Source organism: Urocitellus parryii, chromosome 14 (assembly GCF_045843805.1).
Source record: "Urocitellus parryii isolate mUroPar1 chromosome 14, mUroPar1.hap1, whole genome shotgun sequence".
Taxonomy (NCBI): Eukaryota; Metazoa; Chordata; class Mammalia; order Rodentia; family Sciuridae; genus Urocitellus; species Urocitellus parryii.
The window spans coordinates 36,845,949-36,868,194 of record NC_135544.1 but is presented as its reverse complement, the minus strand read 5'-3'; the positions used below and the strand labels follow the sequence as shown (position 1 = coordinate 36,868,194).

The window sequence follows — 22,246 nt, the reverse complement described above, 5'->3', positions numbered from 1 at the left end:
GAGGAATGGTTCACATATAAACATACATGCATAATGAATCCATGTGGCCTTCACTGAGGTTCAGTGATCATCCCCCTGTGGACAACTGCCCTTCTTTAGTACATCAGAGTCTAATTCTGCCTAAGATACTCCAGAGCAAATTCAATGCACTTCCTGTAACTAAAATCTCTTCCATTTTAATCCATATCCATTCTTTCTCCTTCACCCTGGCCTGCTCAGACAACAACCCCCATCTCTAAGCTTCTTTTTGTTCTTATTTTTAGTTGCTACTCTTATGGATTGACTCTGCCAGAAGAAAGACCATTAAATAGCAGTGATACATGCAACCAACTCAAAGGGTGGAGACTGACAAGCAGTGACTCCTGCCCTCCCCTCCTTTGCTCTCACTCTCATTTCATAATGGCTGTGGGTGAGGTCTTGGTGCCTATGAAGAACACTCTCCATCTATTCTGGCCATTAGTGCCTCTATTCCTTTCTGGTTGGCTCTTGATTGGGCATTTTCAATATCACAACCCCCCAGAAGGGGTGATACCCTTGAGGGTAAATGGTCCTGGCAGACACATAAGGACTCCAGGGTGGCTCTCCTACAGCCTGCACTTTGGGGGCAAGATACACATTGTCCGCATGAAGGCCAAGAAGGTTTTGGTGTCCAGAGACTTTGTTCATCTACCCTGACCAGGGTGCTCTGGTTGAGGACCAGCCTTTTTTTCCAAAATGACTGCTACTATCATGGCTATGTGGAAGGAGACCCAGAATCCCTGGTTTCCCTTAATACTTGTTTTGGAGGACTACAAGGAATACTACAGATAAATGGCATTGCTTATATCATCAAGCCCAAATGCTTTCTGCCACCTTTGAACATTTGGTATATAAGAATGACGAGGAGGAGACACAGTATCTACCCAGATGTGGATTAACAGAAGAAGAAATAGATTGGCAATTAAAGTTTCAAGAAAATGTTAGTGCCACTCTGAAGCATAGTTCCCTTGAGGGTGTGTGGGCCCACCAATGGTTTCTTGAACTGGAAATTGTGATAGAACATGAACAATTCATTTTTCGGGGAGAAAATATTTCAAAAGTGGAATTAGAAGTAATTATGGCTATAGATTTAGTAGGTGCCTTTTATAAAATAATGGGTCTTGATGTGATTCTCACTGGACTTGTGATCTGGAATGAAAGAAAACCCCTATACAGCAAGTACCACACAGAGAATGATGTATGAATTTTGCACTTGGAAAAAAAACAGCTTTTAATTCTCGTGTGAGTCATGATGGTGCACAAATTATCATAAAACAAGATTTTTGTGATGAAAAGCCTTTCACATCACATTATAAAGGAATATGTGACATAAATAGAAATTGTGGATTAGAGTGTATTTTAAGTGACCAACCACTTCCACTTGCATCTGCTGTGGCACATGAGCTTGGCCATAATTTGTGGGTGTGAGACGATGATAGCAACTGTGTGTGTGGGGAAAGATTATGCATCATGAATCCAGAAGTTAAGCCTGCAGAAGTGTTCAGCAACTGCCGTTATGCCACATTTTTTAACATCATTAACAATAGTACTTGTCTGCATAGTGCACTAAATCCAGAGAACATCTAAACAAAAAAGCGCTGTGGGAACAGTGTGGTTGAAGGAGAGGAGCAGTGTGATTGTGGCACCATAAAATCATGTACAAATGATTTATGTTGTTTGCAAGACTACACTCTGAAACCTAGAGCCGATTGTACTTCGGGGCTTTGCTTCAAAGACTGCAAGTTCAAGCCATCAGGCACAGTGTGCAGAGCACAGGAAAATGACTGTGATCTGCCAGAGTGGTACAATGGCACTTCGTCTAAGTGTCCAGATGATGTGTTGTGGAAGACGGGATCCCTTGCCTGAACAATAGCTTCTGCTATGCAAAGAGATACAGCAGCCATGATGAGCCCTGTAAGAAAAATTTTGGCAAAGAAGTCAAGATTGCAATTCAGATCTGTTACAAGTAAATTAACACCAGAGGTGACCGTTTTGGTCACTGCGGTATGGATGACACTAGCTGTGAACCATGCGATATCTCAGATGTCTTGTGTGAGCGAGTTCAGTGTGAGAATGTGATAGAAATTCCTTTATTAGAAGAACACACTACTGTGCTTTCAGCTCAAGTCAACAGGTCACCTGCTGGGGAACAGACTATCATCTTGGTATGACCATAACTGATGTCAGTAATGTGAAAGATAGTGTAGTGTGTGGCACAGAATATATGTGTCTCCACAGGAAGTGTGTCCCTGCCTCTTTGGGAAGATGTTTGTTCGCCTGATGCCTGCAATATGAGAGGGATTTGTAATAATAAATATCACTGCCATTGTGACTATGACTGGCCCCACCCAACTGCCTGAAGGAAGGCAGGAGAGGTAGTGTGGACAGTGGCCCACCCCCTCAGAGAAGGAGGATACCATCATGGTGGACTTACCTGTTAATGCTGCTATATATTCTTCTTGCAGGTTTGCTTTGCCTTTACTTTCTTTTCTTTTTGTTAACCCAGAAAAAAATCTGATAAATGAAAGAAGGCAGAAGAGCCAACTGTTAAAACTTCACCCAGGCAAGAGGAAAATGTTGAAATTGCACCCGTGAAACCAAGGCGAAGTGTTCACTTTTTGACTGATGAAGAAAAGTTTTCCAACTTCAAGTAAGAAAGAAGAGTTTTCAAGCTTCAACTAAGAAAGAAAAGCAAAATTTTCCAACTTCAAGTAAGAAAGAAAAAAGTTTTCGAACTTCAACTAAGAAAGAAAAGCAAAGTTTTCAAACTTCTACTGTGAAAACAAAGCAGGCTCCAAGTATGAAGGAAAATAATAAAGAACAACCTACAACTGAGAAAGAGAAGCAAAATATTAAAAGTCCAAATGTGAAAGAAATTATAAAAGAATAAACTGCAAGTGTGAAAGAAAAGCGAAACATTGATATTATACATTGATATTGATATTAAATTGTAAGCAAAAACTTACAATTTCAGAAAATAAAGTGAATCCTAATGGAAATTTTCATGTATTAATCTTTAGTATTTCTAGAAATGGAAATATATTTATTAGAGATCACAGACAGAAAATACCAGAGAGCCATTATATTTCAAGATCATAAATAAAGGTCAAGCCCATGAATAAAGGTAATTCCTAGCATATTACTACTTTTCAATATTTTAAGAAATTTTGGTACTTTGCTTTTCATTGAATTAATCTCTTTGGGTTCACTTAGCAAAAGCCCAGTTCATAGATATATTTGTGTGCATTTGTATATTTTTGCATATGTGCATATTTTTAATTTACTGTTCTACAACCCAAACCTTCTTGCCCTTTATACATTGCTTAGTTACATGGAGTCAGGAACTCTACAAATAACATCTTTTCTTTGAGCCTTCCTCCTATTTGTTTCCACCAATAGGGGAGCAAGAGGGTGACTGGAAACCTGGGGGAATTTTTTGAGAGCTGTTTACGCTCAGAAACAGCTTTCACCTTGGTAGCAGCCATAGTATTAAGTCTCCACATTATTACTACTGTTAATAGAAAATTTTTAGACAAATATAATGAAGCCTATTCAAGCAATGAACAATTCATATATGGGGCATCACTCAGAATCAGGACAGGCGCAGGCTCACCCAGCAACTGTGAACACAGGGTGATAGGGGTGAAGGCAGGGAGGTAGTGTTGACAGTGGCCCATGCCTTCCTTATATGGACATATTTTGACCATTGGCAACTTGAAGTTGGTTGGATCTTAGCTGCTGTGATTGGCTACTATTCCGATATTTGTTACAAGAACATATTCTTGAATTAGGTTGCATATTGTTTATGTATTAACTTAGATTGTTGTTTGCTACATAGGGATTCAAATTATAGAGATAGTTTTAGGTCAAATTTAATGCAACACTATATATATATATATATATATATATATATATATATATATATATATATTTAGTACAGTTGTTCTCTCTATGAGGCATTCTAAATTTTTGAGTTTAGTTACCTGTGGTCAACCAGTCTGAAATCATTTAAGGGAAAAATCCAGATAATATCATGAGTTTTAAATTGCTTTTTGTTCTAAACAGCAGGGGGAGATCTCTCATTACCCTGCTCTGTCCTCCTGAGATGAGAATTATCCTTTCGTCCAGAGAATCCATGCTGTATAAGCAACCTGCATGTTAGTTTCTCAGCCACCATTTAGTTATTAGAATGACTGACACGAAATTACAGAATTTGTTTTCAATTACCCCTATCAAAATAATAATAATTTAATAAAATATTTTGAGAAAGAAAGAGAGGGAGGGAAGAAGAGAAGGAGACTATATTCATATAACTTTTAATATAGTATATTGTTGTAAGTGTTCCAATTTATCATCAGTTATTGTTAATGTTTTACGTGAACTAATTTATTAATTAACATTAACTTAGGCACATATTGTGTTGTGCTTTGTTACTTTTTCTACCTCTTTTCTACTTTGTCTAGTTTTAAGACTATTTTATAAATCCATTGTATTTGGTTTATCAGTTACACTTGGATTTTTTTCAATTTTAGTAGTCATATAACTTTTCAGTACATATCATAAAATAATGTAATTATACCTTCAAATACTATTGTATTTTCGTGTTGGGTGGGTGCCTTTTAACAGTGTTCAATATCCTCTCTTCTATCTATTCTAATATTACTTTCACTGCCTTACGTTTCCATATTCTCTTATTACCTAACATATTGTTATTGTTTTACACAAATAACTAACTTCTAAAACAATTAAGAAAAATAAAAATACAAGAATTTATTTTGCTTTCAATTATTCTTTGATATTCCTTTTTTAAGGTACATTTAAGATTCTTCTATCATTTTTTTATTCCTGAGGACCTTATTTAACACTCTTTGCATGGCAAGTCTGTTGTCAGAAAATGTCCTCAGGTTTGTTTAAACAGTGATATCATTTCTTTTTTATCTTTTAAAGAAAAAATTATGAGCATATAATTCTAGGTTAGCAAGATTTGCTCATGCTGTAAATATTATTTCAGGAGATAAGTTGGCTTTAATTCTTATCCTTTTTTATGGTGCAATTTGGTGCATTTCATCTAGTATCTTCCTTCCAGATTTTCTATTCATCTTTTTATCTTTAATTTGAATATAATATTTCTATGTGGTGTGTGCATGGGTGTGTGCATGGGTGTGTGTGTGTGTGCATGGGTGTGTGTGTGTGTGTGCATGCACCCGTGCGTGCTAGTATACTCCAGTTTTCTGCACCTTATGGTCTGTGGATGTATTCTGTCATTAATTTTACCGCTGATTCTTGGCCACTGTTATTTCTCTTGTTCTTTTTTTCTGATGTTTCCATTAGACATATGCTCCTGTTTGGGTATTATCCTACAGTCCCAGAGTGTTCTCTTACTTTTAGTTCTTTATGTATTTTTTATTTTTGTTTCATCTTCAAAGTCTCTATGGACCTATCTTCAAATTCACTTATTTTGTCCTCAGTGACTTTAAAAGTTTTAAAAGTTTTGGGATGTTTGAAGAAATTTTCTCCTTTCTAAAACTTAAAAGAGTTTTCACCTCTACATTCTGAACTAGTTGATATAGACACAGGTTCTTTTTTTCCAGAGTTGGGAGAGTTTTACAGAACTCACCATTAAAATGATAAATTGCAGATATTTTAAAAAGCTGAATGGAAAAATGGTTATTATTCCAAATTAGCACTAGAACAGATATCCTGCATCTAATAGAAGAAAAAGTAAGCCTAAATCTCTGCCGTGTCAGCTTAGGAACTAATTACCTTAACAAGACTCCTAAAGCACAGAAGTAAAATCAAGAATCAATAAATGGGATGGAATCAAACAAAAAAGCTTCTACACAGCAAAATAAATAATAATATGAAGAGAGATCCTACAGAATGGGAAAAAAAATCTTTACCACACACACCTCAGAGAGAGCATTAATCTCCAGGGTATATAAAGAACTCAAAAAACTTAACACTGAAATCAAACAAACCTACATACAAATAACCCAATAAATAAAGGGGCAAAGGAATTAAATAGGCACATCACAGAAGAAATACAATCAATCAACAAATATTGAAAAAAATATTCAACATCACTAGCAATTAGAGAAATGCAAATCAAAACTATAATGAGATTTCATCTTACTCCAGTCAGAATGGCAATTATCAAGAATACAAGCGGGGCTGGGGTTGTGGCTCAGCAGTAGAGTGCTCGGCTAGCATGTGCAAGGCCCTGGGTTCGATCCTCAGCACCACATATAAAGGTATTGTGTGCAACTTCAACTAAAAAGTAAATAAATAATAAAAGAATACAAGCAATAATAAACGTTGGCAAGGATGTAGGGAGAAGGGAATGCTCATACACTGCTGGTGGGACTGCCCATTAGTGCAACCACTATGGAAAGCAGTATGGAGATTCCTCAGAAAACTTGGGAATGGAAGCACCATTTGACTCAGTCATCCCACTCCTAGGTTTATATCCAAAGAACTTAAAATCAGAATACTGCAGTGACACAACCACATCGATGTTTACAGCAGCTCAATTCACAATAGCTAAAATATGGAACCAACTTAAGTGCCTTTCAGCAGATGAATGGATAAAGAAACTGTGGTGTATATACACAATGGAATATTACTCAACTTTAAAGATGAATGACATTTTTTGCATTTTCCGGTAGATGGGTGGAACTGAAGAATATTTTTCTAAGCAAACTAAGCCAATCTCAAAGAACCAAAGGCCAAATGTTTTCTCAGATATGTGAATGATAATTCACAATAGGCAGGGGGTGCAGAGAACAGAGGTATTTTGGACAAAACAGAGAGGAGTGAAGGGAGGGGAGGGGGCATGAGAGTCGGAAATGATGGTAGAATGAATCAGACATTATTACCCTATGTGCAGATATGATTACATGACCTGTGTAACATGGTGCATAACATCATATATAACCATATATAACCAGACAAAATGAAAAATTTAATTCCATTTATGTATGATGTGTCAAAATGAATTCTACTGTCATGTATAACTAATTAAAACAAAAATATATTTTAAAAAAGAACCACTGCTCTTAATAGATAGAAGAAAGTCACTGAAAAATTAAGGTAACTCTTCCTACAACAATAACAAAAAACAAACAAATGTATAAATACTCAAATCACCTCTAAACTAACAACAATCTGTATGCTAAATTTCAGCCCAGGGATATAATCAGGGTTTAATAATTAATACTACATTGTGCATGGCTAGAAAATTTGGATTAATCATCTGTCTTGAACAGATCACACATTTACATATATGAATTAGAAGGCTTTGAAAGAATGCTATGGTTAAATTCCTTCTTAGACATGTCTATTAAAGAATGGATATAGCTGACTGTGTTAGCTTTTTGTCACTGTTACAAAAATACCCAATGATAACAATTTACAGAAGTTTATTTGGTCTCTCATGGTTTTAGTCTGTGATTGGCCCACTCCACTGCTCTAGGCCCAAGGTGAGGCAGAACATCATGATACAGGTGTATCATTCATCTCATGCAGGCAGAAGACAGAGAGAGGGGAAGGGGCTAAAGGCAAGATGAACCCTTCAAGGACACACCCCTAATGGCCCAACTTCTCCAGCCACACTTCACCTCCCTACTGTTACCACACAGTCCATTTAAACTAGGATGGACTGATTAGATTATAGCCCTCATAATCTAATTATTTAATCTGAATATTCCTGTACTCTCAGAAAATTTGGGGACCACCTCATATCTGAACCACAACTCTAATATTTTTAGTTATTCTCTTTTTAATTTGATCTTTTGTGATTTTATATGTCACTAATTACTTTGTATCCTCTATTTCATTTGTACATATATGTATCTTATATTTCTTTCATGAAGCATTAAACTTTATTAATATAAATACTTATTGGAAAGAAAAGATAAGAAAAAGTGAAAGAAAATAAATTTAATAAAATATATGTGAAGGACAGACTCTTCCAAAATGTGATATTGGAAATGTCTTCAATAATGTAACCAAATTGTCTTGCTTATCAGGGAATTCTCTGCTATATGGTACAAACATGAACCTAGAAACAAAGCATAAAGTGGTGTGACATGGTATTTCCTTTGAACTAGATGTGTCAAATCTCTGACTCTTCAAACCATGACCTGTCTGATCAAGAAAGAAGGAAAAAGCATCCTTCCTTCTGGCCTAGAATAACTTATATTTTGTGTTTTGTGTGAGATAAGGGATGAAAAAAACATAAAGAACAAGACTGAACTCCTCTTTGAATACAGAAGATGCTATGATACAGTTAACTAAATTAATAAAAAAATTCTCAATTCCCTTATGCAAAGTAAAATATCATTTTTACCACTGTTATTTCCTACTTAGAAACACTGAGTTCTTACATATTTCTTTAGAGAGATTTATTCCTGTTTACAGTGGAAACTAGCATTGCAGTTACCATCAACTTATTGAACATGTCTAGTTTCTTCTAAAAACTTTAGGAATTTTTAAAATACTAGGAGAAATATGTAAGCATAAGTTATTTGTCAATTACAGCTAAAGAAATTAACAAATATGAAAAAAGACCCTCAAATTTGACATGAACTGAAAATTGGCCTATTTTATAATCACATTCATTTAAAAAATCACCTTAATTATTGCCCCCAGCCCCACATTATGAACCCAATAATTGGTTGTCAATATCAAGTTTACAGGTTCAAATCAGAATGGTCACAGGTATCCCAGTCTTCCCTTTTGACCTGTCCAGCCTCAGTTTCCTTTAACAACAACCAGAGAAGCAAATAAGCTTGTACCTCACCTACTGATTATTCTGTTATCATCTTACCCATGTGGTCTGGATGGAGTGAAGGAGCAGGAGGCAGGACGTGTGGGAATCCAAGCCCAGGCTGCACATGGCTGATCTCTGCAGGGTCAACAGCCTTCCCCTCACCCTGTCCTTTATGCTTTACTCCTCCCTTTATCCAGAGGCTTCCCCAATCCCTCAATGTCCATGGTCAATGAGGACTCCTTCTGCAAAGGATGTCCTCTCAAGCACAGCTCCTCCCTGTCCATGAACTTTTCTGCATTCACCTTAGCATCTGTACACATCTTTTAGTCAAAACACTGATCTTGTTAATGTATATTTACTTGTGTATTTGATTTATGTAAATATTTACTACAAATCTCTAAAGAAATATTTCATGTTTTTTGGCATATAAGTTCCAATTAGGAAGATTTTATATATATATATATAATTCAAACCCCTATTTTTAAAAGAGGGTGATGGAAACATGTTGTGGTGTAGACTCCTTCACTTGTATGAGCATGGTTTGCACTTGACACACTTGGTGCTCTACACATGATGATTATGGGAATGGGGACAGTATTAAAGACCACAGACAATATTTTTGCTATCCACTATGTAGAGCATGATTTGTGTGTCAACTGGTGATTTTCACAAGATGAGAATTACACATATGGAAATTGGGTAATTAGCCCAAGAAATCAGAATCTAAAATACATTCTTTTTTTCTTTTTTTTTTGCTACATTTGATCAAATGGGGTATAATTTCTCATTTTTCTGATTGTACAGGTTGCAGAATCACATTGGTCATACAGTCCCCTATATACATTCAGCAATAATAATGTCTATTTTATTCTGCTGCCCTTCCTATCCCCCCTTCCCTAGATTACGTTCTTACTGCACTTTCAGATCTCTATAAAGTACACTTCTAATTTAATTATTTAGTTAAATCTTTTTATGTAAACTGTTTTTGAAAGTTTGTGCATTGAATTGTGCATTTCCTGAATTTCTTTGTTTCATATATGTAACATAATGCCTTAAAATTCAGCAGAGTCAAGTATGAGTGATTCATAACTTCTTGTTAATAAAGATATTTCCCTTTGTCATACATATATACATACAAATAATTTTTCAACTGTTTTCTCTTTTAGATCAATAACAAAGAATAAATTATAACATAAAGGCTTCATATATGATAAATGAATTATGCATTCTTATGACATGGAGGACAACCTTCCAGAATCTTCTGAACAATCAGTTCATCAGGAAGAAACAGCAGCTAGGACTGGCTATAGAGGAAACAGCAGGATTTGGCTTGAAGATCTCTGCCAAGAATCTCAGAGAGGTGTGAATAGGACCCTTGGGCTGGAAAACTCTCCTGGTACACTTTCTAGAGGTGGCTGTATTGTGGGTAGGCTGTGGCCAGACTGGAATAACACAATGATCAACATATGTAACAATATAAGAGAATTTTTGTATAAGATTTGGGCTCCCTTCTCTCCATTGGTTGTGTTTTCTGTTCTGTTTTGTGAAAGAAGAGGATTTTTTTTTGTTCCTTCCTTTCCTTTAATTTCATTGTACTTTAAAGATTTTACAAACTGAAGTCAGAACAATAATTTAAAGTCTCCTACATGAGAAGGAAAAACCCCAATGGAAACATCAGACATCTTCTCTTTCCTCTTTTCAGGTAGCATGAAAAAATTCTGAGGAATGGGGCAGGAAAAATGAAGCAAAAATTAATAAATAAATGAAGTGGGAGGGTACTTCAAGAGCAAAGAAGTTAGTTACATCTTTTTCTTCTACTTTTTTAAACTTATAAGGGTTATGGGTAATTTTTTTATCATGAAACATTCAAAGTAGACTAAAGTAATGCTTTTTAAAATATAGAAAAATGAATGAGAACATCTCAGATTTTTAAAATGTTTAAAAATGTTTAGTGCATTATACTTACAGAAAGCTAGTAGGAATCAACAATGCAGTTTTTTAGTCTTTTGTTCACATTTTATCTAGACATCTTTTGTACAAGGGAAATTGGAAAAGTCCAATACCTCTTCAGAGATTGTCAAGTAGTGGCACATTTTGACAAATGTGTCAAAATGCACTGCTCTAAGGCTCTGTACACACATGCCAGAACCATGCATGCAGATGACAAGCCATAGTTGCCTTTTCTTCATCTTTTTTAACAGATGGGGATTTTTACATTAATTGTTATGGTCTGTGGAGACTTCTTCAGGAAAATCAGCAGTAAAAGGGGTATGGGGGGTGCAGTTGTGAAAGGTCATTAGTTAGTCTCTGAGAGACTGAATTAGTTGGTTAGTCTGAGTTGCTGGCATTCAGTTCTGTGCATGAACTAGTAACAGAGCTGCCCTGGTTACCAGTGGTAGCCTAATCAGTCTTCATGTTAAAGGTGACCCTGGGTGATTCTAAGGGTTACTGTGCTGGAAGTATAATCTGATCCCAATGCCCTCTGTGCCATATGGAGTGATGTCACAAACAGTCAAACACAGGCCAGTCAAAAAGGAAATGCCACTGAATGAACAAGGAAGTTTTTCATTCCACATTTGCAGGTTTCGTCAAGCTCCTTCCACATTCTCCTACTGGTCCCTAACTTGGATCTAGATCTCTATCCACCATTCTTTTGCTACTTACATTCATTTTTCATTTTGAACAAATATAAATTTAACTATAATTTGTTTTAATGAAGTCTAAGCTACTTTGCTCAAACATCAGTTGTAAAACATGAGGATGGTGGTGGGACAGACTTCTACTCCAACTAAAAAGCAGAGAGAAGAAAACAAAACAAAACATGGTCAGTGGGTAGCTATGAATTTCACTATGATCAAGATGTAGTAAGCAGCCCCAGGTTCCTTCCTCCCATCTCTGCCAGCACCAAAGAGTCCTCACCCAGGCTCAAGTGAGTAGTTGCTATTTTCAGGCCTATTGGGAGGATAATAAGACTATCTCCTTCCATAAATAATGAGGACTCACTGTGTTCACATGGGAAACCTGTACTGTTACCCACATCTGCTATGAAGAAGCAAAAACCACCCTTCTCCGACCAGAGCATCAACCACGTGAAAAGGAATATTTAAATAAGGCCCAGGGACAACACAAAATCCACAAAATGCCTACATTGAAAATGAAAATCACAAGTTATGCCAAGAACCAATAGGAAGTAAAGGTGGATGAAAAACACACAATATCAGAATGTTATTCTGATAGTCAGACACAGATATCAGAATGTTAGAAATATGTTATAAAAATTGTAAAGCAGTGTCATTAAAATTATTTTGTAAGAATTACCATCATGCTTGAAACAGACTCAGGGCAAGTACAGAAGAATCAAAGAAGAACAAAATGTAGTTTTCAGATTTGAAAAATAACATCACTGAAAAGAAAACATGAATAATAATCCCTTCAGTTATTAGCTCAATAAAAGAGTAACAGAAACAGGCACACACACACACACACACACACACACACACACACAAAATCTCAGGATGAAAGGCAGATGACTCCTGAGATATCTATACAGAGAATCTTTAAGTCCAGGAAAACTAATAGTTACATCAAGGACCCTATTTTGCTATTAATGATCCTGATCTTCCAAAAATATAATTAAAGATGGCTCTACATCTGAACATGAACAGCCTTTGTGATCACTGAAGGGGCACTCCTTAAAAATATCCACTGTTCAAAGACTTAAACTCAGAAGAGAATTAACAGAATTTAAAAGTATGGGTACTTAGGCAATGCAGTCTAAACTTGGCTTCCAGTTCATCCTTTGGAGATTCATCAGGCATCATATCTGAATTCTAGTCTTAATGAACACATACCTATGTACCTCTTTACTGAACCCTGTTAGCATTTATAACAAGGAGCAGCTTCAAACATTCCGAAAACATAGCAAGCAAAAAGAATTTGATGCTAAAATCATCACAAGCATAATGCATTCTGGCTCGGTAATACATGAGAATAAACTCAGCAAGACCAAACTGTCTTCCCAAAGTGATTTGAAGATGTTTGGTAATCATAACTGCTAATATTTTAAAATATTTATCATGAGACTGGCATTGTTATAAGTACCTCTTAAGAGCTATGTGGTATGTACTGTCTTCATCCCTGTTTCACAGTTGGGGAAACTGAAGGACAGAGCATTAATAAACTGCCCCAAGCACTTTGGAGCCTATATTCAAACCCAGGTATTTTCACCATAGTGTGTGATTGCAAGCACAAAGGGAAAAAAATGCCTTTCAAAATTCATTATATTTCATTAGAATGTAGTTCAAAACTCTCACAATAATTAAAAATCACCCTTTATTTATGTATACTTATTTACAGAGAAGCTAATGAAGCACAGAAATGGTACAGTTGTCAGGTGATACAGGACACATGTTGTAAGTTCTAGAATAATGCATTCAGGATAAGTGGATGCAAGATGAAAGGAGATTTTCTTCTTTCTGAAAGAGAAAAATCTCCAACACTAATGTATAAAACTAGAGAATCTATGATGCTTCAAATGACTTCCATGCTACTCTGGCCATTAAATACTGAGAAAAAAGACATTTCTGTGAGACTCTCTTATACCTGGTTAAATAGACAGGAGATTGAAACCCAGACCATGGGCAGAAAATATACAGGGTAACAGATTTCTTTTTTCTTTTTCTTTTTTTTTTTCCTTTTATTGGTTCTTTTTAGTTTTAGTTTAGGATCCATTTTGACAAAATCATAAAAGCATAGATTTTAATTTGTTCTAATTTAGCCTCAGGACTTCTCTTCCCTCCTCTCTCTAGCTGTTTCCTTCCCTCTAATCTACTGATCTTTCTGATCTTATTATTTTTTTTTTATTGATTAGTGTCATGTCAAATGCCCACTGTGGAATATTTATATATGGACATAGGAATGTTAGGTCAGATTCATTCCATTGTCTTTCCTTATCCCATCCCTCCTCCCTTCACATCAATACCCTTGTTTTCTCCACTGATCTTTCTTCTATTTTTTTTTAACTCCCTCCTTATTTTGGATTAGTTTCCATATATGAGAGAAAACATTTGACCTTTGATTTTTTGAGATTGACTATTCACTTAGCATGATAGTCTTCAGATCCATTCATTTACTGGCAAATGCCAGAATTCCATTTATCTTTATGGATATATATATATATATATATATATATACACACACACATATGTATGATATATATATATATGTTCAATATATATACATATATATTTACATCATATTTTCTTTATCTGTTCATCTTTTGAAGGGCTTGTAGGTTGGTTCCATTGCTTAGTTATTGTGAATTGTGCTGCTATAAATGTTGATGTGGCTGTGTCAGTGTAGTATGCTGATTTTAAATCTCTTAGATGTGTACAAGGTGTGGGATATATGGATCATTTGGTGGTTCTGTTTCTAGTTTTCTGAGAAATCTCCATACTGCTTTCCAGAGTGATTGCACTAATTTGCAGTTCCACCAACAATGTATGAATGTTCCTTTTCCTCCATCTTCTCATCAATATTTATTGTTACTTATATTCTTGATAAATGCTTCTGAATGGAGTCAGTTGAAATCTCAATGTAATTTAAATTTGTTTTAATTAGTTATGCATGACAGTAGAATGCATTTATACACTTTGATATATCATAAACAGATGGGATATAATTTCTCATTTTTCTGAGTGTACATGTCATACACTCACATTGGTCATGCAGTCATATATATATAAATAAATAAATAAATATATATATATATATATATAGTAATAATGTCTGTTTCATTCTACTATCTTTCCTATCCCCCACATCTCCTCCCCTTCCCTCCCTTCACTACCCTCTACCTAATCTAAGAACTCTATTCTTCTCTAGTGCCCCACCCCCATTATTGTGACTTAGCATCTGCATATTAGAGAAAACATTTGGCCTTTGGGGATTGGTTTATTTTACTTAGCATGGTATCCTCCAGCTCCATCTATTTAGTGCAAATGCCATAATTTCATTCTTTTTTAAAGGTGAGTAATATTTCATTGAATATATATATATATATATATATATATATATATCACATTTTCTTTATCCATTCATTTATTGAAGGACCCTAGCTTAGTTCTATAGTTTAGCTATTATGAGTTGAGCTGCTATAAACATTGATGTGGGATAGCTGGATCAAATGGGGTTTCCATCCCAAGTTCTCTGCTTTCCATAGTGGTTGTACCAATTTGTATTCCCACCAGCAATGTATGAGTGTATCTTTTTCCCCACATCCTCACCAATATTAATTGTTGCTTGTATTCTTGACAATTACCATTCTGACTGGTGTGAGATAAAATCTTAAGAGTATTTTTGATTTGCATTTCTCTAATTGCTAGAGATGTTGAACATTTTTTATATATTTGTTAATCAAGTGTATTTCTTCCTCTGTGAAGTGTCTGTTCAGTTCCTTAGCCCATTTATTGATCTGGTGATTTGAGTTTGTTTGTGTGTGTGTGTGTGTGTGTGTGTGTTAAGTTTTTTGAGTAATTTACGTATCCTAGAGATTAATGCTTTACCAGAGGTGCATGTGGTAAATATTTTCTCCCAATCTGTAGGCTCTCTCCTCATATTATTGATTGTTTCCTTTGCTGAGAAGAAGTTTTTTTTTTTTTTTTTAATTTGAAATGATCCCACTTATTGATCCTTGATTTTACTTCTTGCTCTTTAGGAGTATTTTTAAGGAGGTCAGATCCTAGGCCTACATGGTGAAGATTTGGGACTGCTTTTTCTTCTATGAGGCTCAGGGTCTCTGTTCCAGTGCCTAATTCTTCAATCCACTTTGAGATGACTTTTGTACAGGGTGAGAGAGAAAGGTTTAATTTCATTTTGGTACATCTGAATTTCCAGTTTTGCCAGCAACATTTGTTGAATAGGCTATCTTTTCATCAGTGAATGGTTTTGGCACCTTTGTCTAGTAGAAAATAACCATATTTATGTGGGTTTATTTCTGTGTCCTCTCTTGTGTACATTGGTTTACAAGTCTATTTTGTTGTCAGTATCATGGCATTTTTGTTACTATACCTCTGTATTATAGTTTAAGATCTGGTATTGTGATACCTCCTGCTTCACTTTTCTTGCTAAGGACTGCGTTGGCTATTCTGGTCTCTTATTTTTCCAAATAAATTTCATGATTGCTTTTTCTATTTCTATGAAGAATGTCATTGGGACTTTAATAGGAATTCCATTAAATCTGTATAATTCTTTTGGTAGTATGGCCATTTTGACAATCTTAATTCTGCCTATCCGCAAGCATGGGAGATCTTTCCATCTTCTAAGGTTTACTTCAACTTCTTTCTTTAGTGTTCTGTAGTTTTCATTGTAGAGGTCTTTCCTCTATTTTGTTAGATTTATTCCAAGGGTTGATTATTTTTGAGGCTATTGTGAATGGGGTAGTTTTCCTAATTTCTCTCTCAAAGGATTCATCACTAATGTATATGAATGCACTTGATTTAGGGGTGTTGATCTTATATCCTGCTACTTTGCTGAAGTCATTTATTACTTTTAGAAGTTTTCTGGTGGAATTTTTTTGATCTTCTAGATATAGAATTATGTCATCAGCATATTGAGATAGTTTGAGTTCTTCTTTACCTGTTCATATACCTTTAATTTCTTTCTTCTCTCTAATTGCTTCAGTTAGAGTTTCAAGGATGATGTTGCAGAGAAATGGTGAATGAGGACATTCTTGTTCCAGTTTTTAAGGGAATGCTTTCATTTTTTTCTCCATTTAGAATGATGCTGGCCTTGGGTTTGGGATACATAGCTTTTATAGTGTTGAGGTATGTTCCAACTATCCCTAATTTTTCTAGTGTTTTGAACATGAAGGTGTGCCGTATTTTGTCAAGTGCTTTTTCTGAATCTATTGAGATGATCATATGATTCTTGTGTTTAAGTTCATTGATATGAATTATGTTTATTGATTTCTGTATGTTGAACAAACCCTGCATCCCTGGGATGAACCCCACTCAATCATGGTGTACTATATTTTTTTTAAAATATGGTTTTGTATGCAGTTTGCTAGAATTTTATTAAGAATTTTTATATCTGTGTTCATCAGGGATATTGGTCTGAATTTTTCTTTTCTTGATGTGTCTTTTTCTGGTTTTCATATCAGAGTAAGATTAGCCTCATAGAATGAGTTTGGAAGGGTTCACTCCTTTTCTATTTCATGGAATACTTTGAAGAGTATTGGTGTTACTTCTTCTTTGAAAGTCTTGTAGAATTCAACTGAGAATCTGTCTGGTCCCGAGCTTTTCTTGGTTGGTAGGCTTTTCATGGTGTTTTCTATTTCACTACTTGAAATTGATCTGTTTAAATCGTGTATGACCTCCTCATTGAGTTTGGGTAGGTCATATGTCTCTAGAAATTTGTCAATGTCATAGATAATTTCTAAATGTTAAAATATAAATTTTCAAAATAGTTTCTGTTTTTCTTCTGTATTTCAGACGTGTGCATTGCGACATTTCTTTCTTCATCTTTTATTGTAGTAATTTAAGTTTTCTCTGTTTTTCTCTTTGTCAGCATTGCTAGGGGTTTATCTATTTTATTTATTTTTTCAAAGAACCAACTTTTTGTTTTGTCAATTTTTTCAGTTGTTTCTTATGTTTTGATTTCATTAATTTTAACTCTGATTTTAATTATTTCCTGTGTTCTACTTTTAGTGTTGACTTGTTCTTTTCCCAGGGCTTTGAGATGTAGTGTTAGGTAATTTATTTGTAGACTTTTTATTCTTTTAATGAATTCGATCAATGCAGTAAACTTTCCTCTTAGTACTGCCTTCATAGTGTGTCAGAGATTTTGATATGTTGTATCAGTGTTCTCATTTACCTCTAAGAATATTTTCATTTCATCCCTGATTTCTTCTACTATCCATTCATCATTCAATAGTATATTATTTAGTCTCCACGTGTTAGAGTACTTTCCATTTTTTAATTTTCTTGTTGATTTTAAATTTCATTCTGTTATAACTGATAGAATGCAATGTATTATCTCTGTTTATGTGCATTTACTAAGAGTTGCTTTGTGGCATAAGATATGGTATATTTTAGAGAAGGAGCCATGTGGTGCTGAGAAGAAAGTATATATTCACTCATTGATGAAATATTCTATATATGTCTGTTAAGTCTAAATTATGAATTGTATTATTTAGTTCTATAGTTTATTTATTTAGTTTTTGTTTGAATGATCTGTCCAGTAGTGAGAGCAATGTATGAGTGTACGTTTTTTTCCCACATTCTCACAAACAATTTGTATTCTTGATAACTGCCATTCTGACTGGCATGAGATAAAATCTTACAGTAGTTTTGATTTGCATTTCTCTAATTACTAGCGATGTTAAACATTTTTTTCCTTTAGTATAGTTCCTCCCTTTGCTGATTTTTATTGATGTTTTTTCATTTCCTCCTTCTAGAATATTTTGCTGAGGATGCTCTCTAGTGCAGGCTTTCTCCCTGTAAATTCTTTTAAATTTCATTTATCATAAAGTTTTACATTTCATCATCGAATCTGAAGCTTAATTTTGCTGGATATAAGATTCTTGGTTGGCATCCGTTTTCTTTCAGAGCTAGGTATATGTTGTTCCATGATCTCCTGGCTTTGAGGTTCTGGTTGAAAAATCTGCTGAGATATGAATTGGTGTCTCCCTATATGTGATCTGATTCCTTTCTCTTGTGACCTTTAAGATTCTATACTTATTCTATATGCTAGGCATTTTCATTGTAATGTGCCTTGGTGTATCTCTGTTGTAATTTTGTATATTTCTTATCCTGTAGGCCTCTTTTATTTGATTTTCCAATTCATTCTTCATGTTTGGAAAAATTCCTGATATTAGTTCATTAAAAAGATTCTGCATTCCATTGGTTTGAATCTCTGTGCCTTCCTCTATCTCAATAAATCTTCGATTTGGTCTTTTGATGCTATCTCATAAGATGCTTTCTTTTGATTTTGTAATTTGGCTTATTGATTCCTTTGAGGATTTCTGCTCAGGTTTTTTCCAAATCTCTGTTTTTCACATTTTATATTTTTTCTTTGATTTTTCTCCTTATACTATTCTTCACTTCAGAGATCAATTTAAATATGTACATTCTGAACTCCTTGTTTGACATTCCTTACACTGTGTTATCAGTGGCTTCTCTCCTTAGAGCATCTTGGTTTGTTTGAGGCACTTTATTCCTTTGTTTTTTCCCAAGGTGGGTATGGTCATATGCAACCAAATCTGGAGTGTTCCCTTCAGCAGACCTCTAGGCAGTAGTAGCAGTGATAGTGGCAGTGATTGGTGGCAGCAGGCTGTAGGTCAGCAGCAGTGGTAGTGAAACAGTGTCAGCAGGGGCTACAACTGCACCTGTGGGGGCAGCATCACCCAGACAATCTTGGGAGTGGGGAACAGTGGTGTCAGTGACAGATACATTGGAGGCAGCATTTCTGCAATAGCAGCAGCCAGAAAGAAGACCTCCAGGTGACCTCGAGGTGGTGGTCAGGTGGCAGCAGCAGTATGAGAAGCAGCAGCATTGGAAATTGGAGAAGAGACCTCCAGACATCAGGCCACACCAACCTCAGAGGTAGTGTCAGAGGTAGTGTCAGCCATGCCCAGAGAACAGACCTCCAGGTGGCAGTGGCTTCTGCAGCAGCCTAGATAGGTTTTGAAATAAGTGCATACTTTTGAATTTTCACTACCAATAAGTTCACAGGCATTTCCATCTCCCCCTCTAAGTATTCTCCTACCATTTTTAGTATTATTATTTTTGTTTTTACACACACACACACACTTGTGTGTGTGTGTGTGTTAAGAATATTGACATAAGATCTATCCTTAAAAATTTTTAAGTATATTGCCAGGTGTGGTGGTTCACGTCTGTAATCCCAGCAGTTTGAGAGGCTGAGGCAGGAGGATCGTGAGATCAAAGCCATCCTCAGCAAAAGCAAGGTGCTAAGCAACTCAGTGAGACCCTGTCTCTAAATAAAATACAATATAGGGCTGAGAATGTCTCTCAGTGGTTGAACGCCCCTGAGTTCAATCCCAGCCACCAAAAAAAAAAAAAGCAAGTATACAATTTTGTTAGCTATAAGCACTTTGCTATATAGACAACCAGGATTCATGTTTCTTTCTTAAGTAAAAGTTTGCATACACTGGTTGTAGGTCTTTATGTACTCCTTTCCCCAGTGTCTACAGTAATGATTTTATTCTCTGCTTCTATGAATTTGATTATTTGAACTTGCTCAGATAAGTGAGGTCAGGCAGTATTTGAACTTCTGTGGTAAGCATATTGGCAACATCCTCCTGGTTAATCCATATTTTCTTAAATTACCAGAGTTCTCTTCTATTTTAAGATTGACTAATATTCCATTGCATGTATATACCACATTTTCTATATCCTTTCTTACATCAATGGACATTTAGATAAGTTTTCTATCTTAGTTATTGCAACTAATGCTGCAATGAACATGTGAGCACAGGTATTCTTTAAATTCTTGACTTCAGTTCTAGTATTGCTGGGTTGTATTATAGTTGCATTTTTAAGTTTTGAGTTGCCTCATATTGTTTTCCACTGGACCAATTTGCATTCCTGCCAGCATTATACCAGAATTCCCTTTCCCCAGATCCTAAGATTTGATGTCTTTTTTTTCCTAATAATACCCATCTCACTATGGGTAATTCAATAATTTCTTGTATATTTTGTTTGCATTTTCCCGATGATTTATGATGTTGAGTATATTTTCATATTTTGTGACTTTTAGTATATTTACCTGTTGGATATTTGTAAGTCTTCTTTTGAGGAACATCTACACAGGTCCCTTAGCACATTTTTCAATTAGGTTATTTGGAATTTTGTTATTTGTTTTGCCCTTAAGTCTAGGAGTTCCTTTTGTATTTTGGATGTTAATTCCTTATGAGTAATAATGTTTAAAAATATTTTCTTCCATTCTATCTATTACCATTTCATTTTTCTGGTTGCTTCCTTTGTGGTGGAGAAGCTTTTTAGTTTGATATAATATTCTTTACTTATTTTTTAATTTCATTCCTTTGCTTTTGTTGATGTAATCTCCAAAAATAATTACCAACATCAAGGTCAATGATTTTTTCCTTATGTTTTTTTCAGGAGGCTTATGGTTTGCAGACCTATGCTTAAGTCTTTAATCCACTTTGAATTGATTTCATGTATGGTGTAAGATATTTTTTTTCATCATAGGAGAATACTGTGAATAATTAATGCCAAAAATCTGGATAACCTAGAAGAAATGGATAAATTCCCAGAAATACAAAACTTACCAAGACTGAATTATGAAGAAATAGAAAATGTGAATATATTCATAACAATTAAGGAGTAACAAATAATTAAAAACATGCAAAGCCCAAGACCATGTAGTGTATTCTATCAAATATTTTAATAATTCAATCTAATCCTACTCATATGTTTCCAAAAAATAAAAAAGGAGGGAATATTTCCAAAGTTATTAAGGTCTTTAATTAAATCTGTAAAATCTTGGCATGTATAGTCTCTGACTCTAATGGGAGAAAACTAAATATTAACAAAAAGAGCTTTAGAAATTATACAAAAACATGAAATTAATCAACATTCTCATGAAAGGCCAATGATTAAATGAAGAAATCAAAAGGAAAATGAATCAATTTCTGAAAATAAGTGAACATGAAAATGTAACCTACTGAAATTCATGTGATACATCAAAAGTACTGAGGGAAGTTTGTAGCAACAAGAGTCCTAAAATAAATAAAGAGAAAGATTTCAAATGTAAAAACCTAACAATTCATCCTCAAAGAACAAGATAAGTAACAACACAGCAAACCCAAAATTAGCAGAAGACAGAAGAACAGAGCAGAAATAAACAGAGCCTAAAGAATAAAAGTATCAACAAAATGAAGATTGATGTTTTTTAAAATATTTTTTTAAAAAATAATAAGCATTTAGTTAGGCTAACCAAGAAAAAATAGAGATGATGAAAGGAAATAAAAACAGAGGGAAAAATGAAACATTATAACTGTTGCTAAAGGATACAGAGGATCATTAGAGATTATTATATTAAAAAACTATATGCTAAGAAATTGGAAAACCTTGAAGAAATGAATAAATTTTTGAATCTATATAGCTATCAAAATTGAACCATGAAAGCAAAGAAAAGTATTGAAAAAGTCTCCCAACAATGAAAATGCCAGATGGTTTCACTCCTGAATTTGAGTTTTCAAAGAGGAAATAGTGTCAATTATTCTCAAACTATTTCACTATATTGAAGGAGGGGCAGCAAATATGTTTACATTCATTCTACAAAGCTAGCATTACCCTAACTAGCATTACTAAAACAAAACAAGAAAACAACAATAAAAAAGAAAACTACAGACCAATATTCCTTAACATAGATGTAAAGATTATCAACAAAATTCTGGCAAACAGAAATCAAGAG

The 22,246-nt window shown here is 34.7% G+C and overlaps 1 pseudogene; it reads left to right on the top strand.

Moving 5' to 3' along the window:
- Positions 1–399: 399 nt before the first annotated feature.
- Positions 400–22,246, top strand: part of LOC113183465 (disintegrin and metalloproteinase domain-containing protein 21-like) — a 156,753-nt pseudogene continuing 134,906 nt past the window's right edge.